At 40.9% G+C, this 12,503-nt stretch overlaps 1 protein-coding gene across 7 annotated transcripts in view; it reads right to left on the bottom strand.

Annotated features, from left to right (window-relative positions):
* The window catches only part of Lilli (AF4/FMR2 family member lilliputian), a 205,543-nt gene that overhangs the window by 112,110 nt on the left and 80,930 nt on the right, over positions 1 to 12,503 (bottom strand). The window lies entirely within an intron of this gene.

The following is a 12,503-nucleotide window of genomic DNA, read 5'->3' on the forward strand; positions in this document are numbered from 1 at the left end:
CGCGTCCCCAGTCGTGCATGTAAGCGACTCGGTAATTTCTCGAGACCGAGTAATATAATCGAGCGAAGTTAAGAACGACTCTATTTGTCCCGGGGTGTGCACGCGCTTGCGCTACTGGAATACATTTATCCCATTGCCGCCGGTGCAGAATCCCTTTCCGCGCGCACATACACACTCACACAGGCACGTGCATTCGGATGGCACTGGCACGTTTAGTCGCGCGGGTATTTCCACGGCCGAATGCGGTCTCCTTCGTCGCGTCGCGATACTTTCTCGACCGATACCCCCGACCCGTCCCTCCGCGTGTCGTCGGGGCTCTTTCTCTCATTTTCTTTTCGCCGCGCCGCTTCATGCGTCGTTAAATCAGCTAGAAAGTATACTCTTAACTAAATCGACGCCAGAAGAAAAAAAACCAGACTGCTCGTTCTCCCAAGTCGCTTGCCGTTAATCGCGATTTCGTAACGTTCCGAGATAAAGGTGCGAGACGAATGTGAATTTCTCTATGAAAACTCTCATTAGAAGAATAAATTTATCTTCAACATTAGCATAATTGCATAGTTATCCTATTTCAGACTAAAACGTTTCCAAAAAGGAATTTTAGTTCTAATCACCTAAAATTTAACAATGTTCCGATATAACTTAATTCCTATTGATTCGACAATATTAACCCGTGCTTTTTCATCCTGAACAAAAATCGACGCAAATATTTAAATTGAGATAATTCTCTTTAGTCAGCTCTTTTTTTTTTACTCGCTCTTTCTTCGTGTGGAAAAACGCGAAAGATATCAAAACATCTCTATCCGCGCGCGAGGAAGCGAAATTCCAAGCCAACACACATCGGTCGGCTCGTCGGCGTCGGCTCGGCTTTATTGAATATCTGGGAATATTGTCACAGAACGGTCGAAGTTCATCGAGCTAACGAGCTCGAACCGCTCTCGACAAGTGGCGAGCGTACTCCCTGTCGGTTATTTGCACGATCGAGACCCGGATGGTCGCCGCGCGAGAAATGGATCGGACAGTTTTCAAAAATGTTCGTTTAACAATCCGGCACAATCAGCCGTCGACGGTGGCGTCTACCGTTGGAGAGCCGCGCACTGAAATCACTGCTCGCTCTCGCAACGAAATCGATTGCCTTTTTGATTTCCATACGTTTCGCTATTTTTCATAGGTATCGGTTCTTGCGCCCGCGATTGTTATTTGCGTGCACGATGGTCCATTATGGATATACGGGGAATAAGTAAGGATGTATATTCGCACCATCAGCTTGACTAGCAAATTAACTCTCATATTCGGAGAGATTATATGCAATATGTCGCCTCATCAATTTATATGGGTATTTCCGTTTACGACTCTCTAAAATTTTAACGATAAAGTTTACAAATATGGAATCCACTTTTCATTAGGAAACACCTGTTGCAACATTTCAGTATTATATTGATAATGTACTCAAGAAATGATAATAAACTCTCAAGAAGAGATATATGATATACTTTCATTCCCAAACTCCATTTCCTCATACTCCAGTATTTTAAAAGGAACCATTAGTTGACCATAATAAATCATTTTTAGAATAAACGATTTATTATCATTATTGCGGTCCATTATTTTTATCGTTTAGTTCGCATTAGTTCGCAAGGTGTGCATGTATCCCGAGTTTTGTTTTACTCGATTAATGTACTTTTAAGTACCAGCTATTCTCTGACGGCGTTTTCAATTCCCGACGAGCGTCGCGATCGATTTAATCCTCCGTGGATTAATTCGCGCCTCTTTCGCGACCGACGTAGTAGCGGCCGAATTAGCCGATATTTTTTCAATATCGGGAGAGCGAATGTACCGCGAGGTGGATTTTTCTCCTCGTCGCTCGAGCGAACGTTTAAGCAGCGGCGGCACGGCGCGCGGCGCCCCGATCCGCCCCGGAGGCGGGATATTGCCATCGTAGATAATTAATTCGCGTTAATCGCGGCCCATTTGAAATGGTAATGAGAAAGGGATGATTTAAAGCGGCCCCCGCCAGCTGCGATTCGCAGTTCGCCGATAAGAAGAAAGAGAGAGATACATAAAGCGAGAGAGGAAATGAGAGAGATAAACGAAACCTCCAGGGACGAAACAAAATATACACTAATTGGTAATCTAATATAGTTTAATGATACAACATAAGTATTTCGATATCTATAGGTATATCACGTGTATAAAGATAAAAAATGAATAAAAGAAGAGTTCAAATATGTTCACGTTAACAACTGCGTTATCTCTATAAAAGTTTAGCATAAAAAGTGTAGAATAAAAAAAACCAGAAAAGGAAACGCGCGTTATCTCTGGCCATGAAAAGGCGGCCGAAAGTGAAATTAATGTATTATATAGAAGGCGGAATAAACGGTGATTGAATAAACGAAACACGAAACGAAAAGCCGACTTGATCTGCCTTTAACCGCACGCCTCTTCCTCGCCGATCCGTTCGACGTCTATTACTCCGAGTTTCTAATCCGTCTCGATCCATCGTCTTGACTTTAAATCCCGGATTACACGTAATAGACCGGCCTCAGCTATCGCCGTTTTCATCGGCAGATGCCGCGATTTGCTTCCGTTCAACGCGATTTATCGACCGTTCTCGCGTTATATAATCCACAACATTGTCAATAAGCTTCCACGCGACTCTTGTGACGAAATCGTCTATCTTATCTGCGTTTCAGAATGCAAATTCCGTTCCTATGAATTATATTGATGCAACGTCGAAAAATAGAGACATAAAAAGATATTTTTAACGAACGAGAAAAGCGTTTACAATGCAAAAATTTTAATTTATTTTCTTCTATTTGTATAATCCTATATATATAATGTCTGTTTATAACTTGTCTGCTTCTACTAGTAATTTTATATTAATTATTCATAGATAACAAACTGGTTCCAGTTTAACTGGTTTTCAAGTCCCCTAGATACTTATCCAAATTTATATAACATAACGCGATTCAAATGTGTATCTTACAGCCACGAAAATTGTTGTCTCGGTGTATTTTATACACGATGGCCTTTTATTCTTCCGTCCCTTGACCCTTTTCCGCGGAATCCTCCGAAGGCAAAAGGATGCAAAGGAAACTTATATCGTCAAAAGAATCACTAGTGGTGCTTCGAGCGGATAAAACCGTTTTCTCGTACTCCTTATCCAACTCGCGGGCAAGTCGATTTATGTCGTCAGTCCGTAAAAACGTCATCGTCCCCGGGTCGTTCGATGACCGAAGAATATCCTTCCGCTCTCTTCCCCCTCCCCCGCAACCCTACCCCGTCCTTTTCAATTGCGCGATAAAGGATTATTGCGTTATCGACTCCACCCACTACGAAGGGATCGTCTTCTCGGTCGGCCAATAAAACACCGTGGCCATGTTTTACGAGGGACATCAAGCGCGTTGCACGGCTCTTTCCGCTTGGTTCGCTACTTTGTAAACGTCGAACGAGCTCCATGTACTGGCGCACCCTTGCAACCCCATCGTGACTTTGTCGCGATACGATTTAGAACAGACGAAATAATTCGACTACAAACACAAATGACCAAAAAATGCGGGGATAAACGAAATTAAGGGGAAGAATTCTCATTAATATACCTTAAATTGCCAAAAATTATACAATGGATTACTAGTCTCCGATCTCAGCGATATTTATGTTTAAGCATTAACTGGAAATTTAAGAGCAATAATAAGACGAAGAAGGCTGTCGAGAAATAATGTTTGAAGTGCGGTAACGTTAACGCATTGTAGAATCAATAACTAGATGGAAATAATCTTGTTTTCGTGTAGTATGTAGTGTAGTGTGTGTAGTGAAAATGGAGCTGGCGATAAGGACAGCCGGTTACGACATGCCATGTGATGAAATGTGTGACGCTTCCACGAAGGAGCTCGGCTTGGTCGCACGCGCCGACGTCAGCGTGACGTTCGAATGTCGAATAACACGGCGATTTAATGCGCGATCATTTTCCCTATAGCGATCGGACTGGGAGGAGACGATGTGAAAGGAAGTAGACGATTTTATTCGCCCGTTATAGCAATTCGATGTCTCCTTCGTATGGCGCTACAATATAGATATAAAAAAAACGATATTACGGCGGATAAAGCGAATTTATGGAAGATAAATATACTGCGTTATACACCGAATAATGTACCTCGCGGTTCCAAATTTACTATAATTAATATTACAAATGTTAACGACAATTAGAAAATTAAATATGTCGATTATATACGCAATTAGCGACAATTAAAAAGTCCGAGTTAAATTGGAAAATAATACGCTCAAGTCAATATTTTCTGTAATAATTTCAAAATTTTCAGTAATATTACAAAATCAAATACATGTATCTATCCATGAGTATGAATCACACATATTACAGGCAACATTAACATTTAACGCGAGAGACAAAGATACAATTTTACGCAGTAACTATAAACTATTTAAATTGCATCCTACAATCAGTTGCCTTAATAAAAATTACCTTCATTAATCTCAAAATTTTCGCGAAGCATATATAACTCCGTTCGAAATTGTCGATCGCCGTTTCTTCGCAGGAAGATATTAGCTACCGTCAAGACATCTTCCTGCATCCGCGAAATTTGCATGTGTCGAATCGAAATTTGCACGTGTTGCAATTCGCCGCACGACTTCTTGCTCGCGACGCGTACAAAGACAAGGGTAAAATTCTAACAAAACGATCAAGAACCGTTCGTCTCTCTCTCTCGCGCGCGCGGTGTCAGCCTTCTGTACGCACTTTAAAGAGCCGCTCATCTATGCGAGCGAGCACGCGTGAGAGACCGCACGGCACGCTTGTACCACGTACACACGATATCACGCACACGCACGCGACTGTACGCGGCGGGCTTCGTTAACTACTCAGCGAGCGCTAAAGAGAGGGAGAAGAGCGTTCCGGTTAACACGAACTAGGACTCTGAACGACGTCCATTTTAGATCTCGACTGTGTTACTCGTCAAGAAACCCATGTCGCTCCTAGTTAAAATAGCACATTACAATGGGAGGAATGCTAAATACCTCTTACAAATTTCATCTATCCGTTCCTCGTTAAAGCTTCCGGAATCGATAGTCATCAACGAAAATTGTGTGTGTTACGTTTTCTGCTGTAACTCGATTGTAAATATACCGGTGATCGAGCATTAAAATTCTACCAAAATAAAATTTCCTCATTTTGACTCACTGGAATATAATGTACGGCATTTTACGTGTTACAAATGTGAAAGCATTTTATCGACTGACACATGGCCATTTTATCGATTGCGAGAGAGCCCGTGAAACCTCATATACAGTTCCATAAAGATATAAACGTGTGCGTATACATATCTTTCATGGACTTTTAGCTACGTTTTTATATATCTATATATAAAATTCCATGAAAGAAGCTCATCGCAAAAGATCAGCGACGCATCGACGCTGCACTGACATGTTGCATAAACATATAGGACAAACCATCGAGAAACGACGGCGACGATGACGACGACGACGACGATATACAGCGAAGTCTGAAAGAAGGAAAGAAGGCAGGCGGGAGAGGCGAGCGCGAAGTGAGTTGTCGCGTTTATTTTGAGCCCGGCGCGAAGGCTAAACGGCGGATTGCGAATTCCTGACGATTCGGCGGCCTCTCCTCGAGCGCTTCGCGCGTCTCTCCTTCCTTCCCGATAACGTCCCGGTTCTCCTTCCGCCCTTCCACGCGCGTTAACGTACGCTATTAATATGTTATGATAATAAGCGGTGTCGCACAGTTTGTGTGTGCGCAGCTAAGAATATAATCGCAAGAGCGGAAAGATGCATTTCGAACAGCGCGATTGTCGTTTTACGGAGGAGACGCGGAATAATCGCTGTTACCGCACTCTGCGTCTCAGCGACGTGTTTATCATCCGCTGATGACGCATTTGAATTCGCTATTTCCTTCACGTCGCGATATAAACCTTAATGTATGTGCGTATACGTGATAGAAAGGACAGGAAATTTTGTGGAATAATCAAAAACGCTTAGAAAATAGCTGACTTAATATTAGCGAATCTGTTATTTCGAGACTCCCGCTTTCGAAATTCTGTTTGTTCAACTTTATAGCTTCGTATTACAAATCGCGGAGAAATATCGACGTAAGATGTTTGCGTCTCGTGATATTTAAACTAAAGTATTGTATTTCTCGGAAGAAGCAAATAAATATTTACTACAAATCGAGATATTAATAGCTATTCGATCAAATTCGTCGCGCATGCTTTAAAAAGCAATATATCACAAATAAAATCTTATTTTTAAGCTCTATCTACCGAGTTACAAATACTCCACGTGATTTCGCACGTGTTAATGTATCTTTAGAGTATCGAGGTCGTGGCAGAAACCCGAAATAACCCAAATCAACTGCGCTCGTAGTAGCGACAGTGGCATGAGTCGACGTAGGCATGTGACAGAGGCATCGGAAATGGATTCAATCTCCTAATGATGTAGATATTACGGGCGAGAGATGCATTGCCCACGTTCTCCTCCCTCTTCCTCTCCCTCCCTCTCTCGTTCTATCTCGCTTGCTGACACCGTTACGGATAGGAGCCGATATTACGGCGGATTAGCGAAATAATCTTCCCGTCGAATCACAATCGACACACGACGCGGACCCGATGACTCGCCTCCATTGACACTGACACACTGACATCGTTTCGCACGGCGGCAGTAAGACGCCGATGGCGCGACGACCTTCGAAAGCCGAGAGTTTCGTTTCGTAGCCGTTTGCCGTCCGCCGTTCGTCGCTAATCTCCTTGAATGCTCCTTATTAAAGCGATTTAAAGCCACTCGCGCAAACCGCTCGTCGACACTTTGGCGTTTCGCGCGAAATTAAACGCGGCCGCGGGAGACTGTTCCGCGAACGCCGCCTCTCCTGGGAATACGTCTCGCTGCCACAGTATAGCTTCGTTTGAATATACGGATTTTCGCGAGAAGTCAATTGCACTCGTTTAACCTGGAGATCGACCCGACCGTCTTGCATTCGCGGAAGTAATCCAAAACGTTTGCGCAGCTCACAAATGCGTTTTTACGCTTTCAAATGCATTACCTATCTATATACTTTATGCGGTGTAATGTAATTGCAATTTTATCGATAATAAATCGTCGTATCATTCTAGAGCAATCTCTTTTTTAATGAACAATGCAATTATTAACAAGATATTAAAGTTCAATAAAAAATAATCGATAATCGATAATCGATAATCGATCGTCGTGCGTCCATAGAATCTATTTTAGATTCCTAATCAATAATATTAAACTATTTCACAAAAATAATAAAAAGAATTCTTTCTTTCTCTCTCTGATGACATTATCTTTCTGATAACAATCGAATTAATAATAATAAATAACTTTTCACTATTTATAAAGTCATTTCAATTATATTGCATATTTAATTGTAGCATTTATCATTAAATGATGCGTAAATGATCAATTTATTAATAAATTATACAATAACAGAAATAATATCAATAAATGTAATATGCATAAATTGCGATGCAAAATACGCATGAAAATCGAGACTGTTGTGGCTAGGATTTTGTCCTCAAAAATAGTCACATAACGATGTTGAAATTTCGGCCACCGAGTTCATGGGCCAAGCAGTGGTTCTTTCAACTAGGTCGGGATTTCGATTTTCTTTTCCATCGCGTTGGCATTGAACGCACCTAACCACAATGCCAAAGAGAGCTCCCAACGCGCGTTTAGCTTCGTATTACCTCGGCACAATTGAAATCCGTACGTCCAGTTACGGCTTACTCATTGTGGGCATAATCGATTACGTAATGTAGGCAACGGCAACACGGTTGGTGGCGAGCTGAGCTTATGTATATGTGTAAATGTGCTTATCGCTCGCAGAAAGCAGAAGACATTCGTCGACAGAGAAAACAAATTTTAAAAAATCATTTTAAATCGGAAGCAGGTAACGAATTGTTGTAACATCGAGAGTTTTTTCATATTAATGTTATCGAGAATTTTTGGAAAAGTAGTAGAATTTAAATACAGCATACTAAATACAGCATTGCTTTAAGCAAATGAATATAATAAATAAATTATAATTTCATGATTGCGTGAATTAATGGCACTATATTCGAATAGGACGTTATTTTAAAATGGACCACAATTCGATTACTTTGACAGAATTATACAATTTTAATCGCTCTCTCTCTCTCTCTCTAAAAAGTAACCGAAAAATCGAGTCGAATTTACATCGCATCATCAAAGATCTAAAAACCAATTTCTACTCGAGCTTATACTCGAACATAGTCTGATGGAGAGAATTAACCCCGGAGTACTAAATAAACGGCGCTAATAATAATAATAAATCGTTCATCAACTCCATATATCAGAAACTCAAACTCATCAGGCGCGCACTCAATTCATTCGCGTTCATTATCGCGACGGGCGGGTGCACATTATCGAACATTATCAGGGCTCTTATGCCGTCGGCATATATCACGATTCGCCTCTCAAATGCCGTTTTCAAATCAAATCAAATCCACCTGACGCAGCGCGGCGAGCAGAGGGTGTTTCGTAAGCCGCACAGAAACAAACTCGGGTTCATTCATGTTGGCCGTATCACGAAGTCGTAATTTTATTATGAAGTCGAACGCCCTACGGCAACAGCTTTGTGCGCGCGAAGAGGCCGCGCTACGACGACAATTCTTCCTGGCTCCTCGAGAACCGTCGTCGTCTCACCGTCCGGCAACATAACTACTACATTCTTCGATACTTTTACGACGGCAGGATTTTTCCCGTTCATACCGAACTCTTTTAATGATCATCATAAAAGACTTTCTTCACGTGGATCCTGAATTTTCTGCGAGACGAGATAGCGCACGCGTCCGTAACGCCGATAAAATTTATCGCCCTCGTTGCATCTCCTTTCCTATCGAGTATACTAAAGTGTTTTCGCTTATTTCCCTGCATTTCCCTCCCGAAGACCGGAGACCCACGCTCGTAAATCATTGGCGCATTTCAAATGTCCTGTGACGGAAATCGCTACAATCTCGAAAAGCGTTTCAAATAATTTTGTCATGACGAAAAATATGACAAGTTATGTTATTATTTAGTTCAATTCAAAGAAAAATTATGAGAGAAAGAGAGAGAGAGAGAGAGAGAGAGAGAGAGAGAGTTTCTTTATAGACACATTTTTAATATAATTCAAAAAATATAAAATTCTTGTATCTCTTCAATATTTTATGCAAACTATGAAATTTTTCTATTATCTCATTCTATTTTTAATTATCCTGAGTTTTTTAAAACTATTAATACAAAACCGCTTCTATTTTTTTTAAACATATTATAGTAATTGAAAAATAAATGTTATATTATGTATCTCTCGGTGTAGACTTCGATTTCCTGTGAAATGCATAAAATGTGTATAAGACAGTAATAGCGATGCTCAGCGACCTGATGTTTTTGACAGAGGTTGATGCACGCGGCCATTTTTAAAAGGCAACCATGACTCCTCAGCGTTAGCATCAGATCTTTCCCCCTCCTCTCGTAGTCCTACTCCTCCTCCTCGTCTTCTCGCTTATGTAACACCGAAGTTAGCGCGACGACACACGATGGCGAGCAAGAAAGAAAGAAGTCAGTGAAGAATGTGTTTCGATTATCGCCACAGTTTCTTTTGATTGAACAAAAAAAATACCTATCAAGCTCATGTTATTAATTTTTAATTCTTGGACACTTGAGAAAAATTAAAAAATTGTACGCTAAACACAATGCGTATGTGTATGTATGTAAATAAAATTTTCAGATATATAAGATAATTTTTTAAACTAAAAGTGAATATACTAGAAGAAATTTTATAATTATACATATAATTTTTTTTCTCTCATATAGGCCGCTTTTTTCCTCGAATTATTCATGCACTTTCTCAAAACAGTTATCGGTAACAGGAGACGACAAATACTTACGATGTCTTGCGTTCCGAGAAAAATAACGTCGGTAGTGACGTCAACACTCCGTTCAGTCGGGCATAATTAATCAGCGACTATCGACACATCTAAAAGCGTAACCGCGCTTCGGAAAAAAAAAATAAACATCTGCGTCGAGCAGTTCTGTCGACACAACGCATTATTATTAATGAAAAATAGAAGACAACTAATGAGATCGAGTCGTGTATACGATAGCACACGTGTACCGGATGGCGCAACGAAAGAATCCGAGCGAGACACCGTACTCCGTAGAAGAAGCAAGAAGATGCGAAACAGGATGACGAATTGAGATGAAGTTTCAAGATCCAGTTTCAAGATCGTAAAATTCCGCTAACTGAATCATTTTCTTTCTTCGCCAATGTCATATGTAGAAACGCGAAAAGACATAAAAATTGTACGTCAACGTGAAATAAATATGAGAATACAACCTACAATAAAATGCACCGATATACCATTTCGTTGTAGTCTTTATTTTGCGATAAATAATTGAATTTTAGTTTGACGCTTAGTTACCAAGAATAGTTATTTGGTAATTTAAAAAGTATAAGGAAAGCGCAGCGTCCAAAATTTTGTCAAAGAAAAAATTGACACGAAGAGACCAATAAAAAACTTGGTCGATGAAGTTAAGAAACGTCTTTATATATCCTATTCTTCATGTTTTTCTCTCGTTTTTCGTCACAATTGGGCCTTTGACCTCGTGCTTCTGTATGATGTTACCAAAGAACGTACCTACCCTACCTGCTACGCTCCGAGAAAAATGCGGCCGAAGCGGAGAAGATTCATCGTCCTTGGACAACGATAAAGTCTCGGGAGAGAAAATCCGGGACACGCGGCCGGTTCGTAAAATAACGAGATTTATTTTATGGACAGAGATGGATCGGCCGTAAAACGTCGCTCGGAACGACCTGTGACGTTTTTCCTGCTTCTTGCAACGCGGTAGCACAAAGCGGCCCCTAATATCCTCGGCGTTTTCCTCAAAGCTACGCAACATTTCATCCACGCGGTTTTTTAACCCATCATTTGTAGCTAATAGATATGCTTAAACATTAACAAAAGCACGGTAAAACTTTAATATTATCATTTTATATAAGAATATAAGAATCACACGGAAATTTTTATGTAAATAAATAACAGTAATAAAGCTAAAATTAAACCGTCAATTAAGTCATATAAATAAATAAAATTAATTAATTAAAAATTATTCCTAGTATTATATATTTCTTGTTATTGCTTATTCCTTTTTCATGTATGTGTATAAAACTACTTAACGTACAAGTGTTCATTTTTCAAAGACCGAGCTGAATAGCAGAGGACAACCACAGGCTAGCTAAACGGATGACCTCCCACGATACCTGTCGAAATTTAACACGTGACGCTATTGAATTATCCCCAAGCAATTACTTTCCGATATTTTCCGTTTCTCCGTATACAGCATTGTGAAAGAAAAAACCGTTGCTTTTCTCGTCACTTCAGAACTATAGTACCTACAGGGTGGTCTTTTAAACAAACTCGACGAGAGTTCACGGTACATTTTCTTAATATATTTTTCAACCAACTTTCTATTTCACAGAAACAAAGCACGAGTGTCTTATACGAATTCTCAGCTACATACTTCACGATTCTCAACTATAGGGACTAGTATGAGACTTCTGCTTTTAAGATTAGATAAACACCGAGGCAACCGAAGCACGACGTTCGACCGGAGATTTATCCTCCATCAGTAAACAACCGGCATTAAAATACGAGCGAGAATACTCGCCGCGCCGGAGCTGCAACGTCGCCCCGACGACAAAGTGTTATCGTCCGGTGACGACACGGACGCCCGCGCCGCCGGCAAGAAAATTGCTTTCTTCGCGTACGGCGGATTTCCCGTCGGAACGGCGAGCGCACATTGGACAAACATGATTCATAAAAGCGGAGCTTTGACAATGTTAACGCCGCAAGATGAATCACACATACGGCTGCCGCGGGCGCATTGTTTCCGGCGCGCTATTTTGGGAACTTCTGCTTTTGTCGCGTAAATGAAGCGTCGAATCAAACAATGGCGGTGCGTTTACACGGCAGGATTTTTGAGCGGTCCTGACATTCGTGTATCAAATACAACTACCATGTGCCAAAAATAACAAGCTTGGGAAATTCCGGAAAAAAATGTTTGAAAAGTTTTAAAGTGGAACGAACTATAGAACGTAGTGCTGTCTCTTTTAGAATTACCGATTACAGATTCTAAATCGAGCGTACGCTCTATAATATAACGCAATCTGCTGAAGACGTCGTTCTGAAAAATGTGAAGTAGCGGATAATCGCGAAAACACTTGCGCAATATACTGAAACGAGATACGGCGAGGAGAGAGAGCGAGACCGCGATAATAATCACGAGCAACGTCGTCGTTGTCGTCCGTCGTCATTGTCGCGACTTTTCACGCGTGTTAATCATCGGTTTTCCTGCCGTGAGAAAAATAAGAAGTCGCCAGCTAAGGTGCAAGGTACATCTCGTTGCACGTGTCGGCTATCGACCGATTGATCGGCGTTTCATCTAACGCTGGAATTGAA

This window comes from Temnothorax nylanderi, unplaced genomic scaffold (genome assembly GCF_030848795.1).
Source record: "Temnothorax nylanderi isolate EJ_2023f unplaced genomic scaffold, tnyl_v1.0 TNYL_tig0003_pilon, whole genome shotgun sequence".
Lineage (NCBI taxonomy): Eukaryota > Metazoa > Arthropoda > Insecta > Hymenoptera > Formicidae > Temnothorax > Temnothorax nylanderi.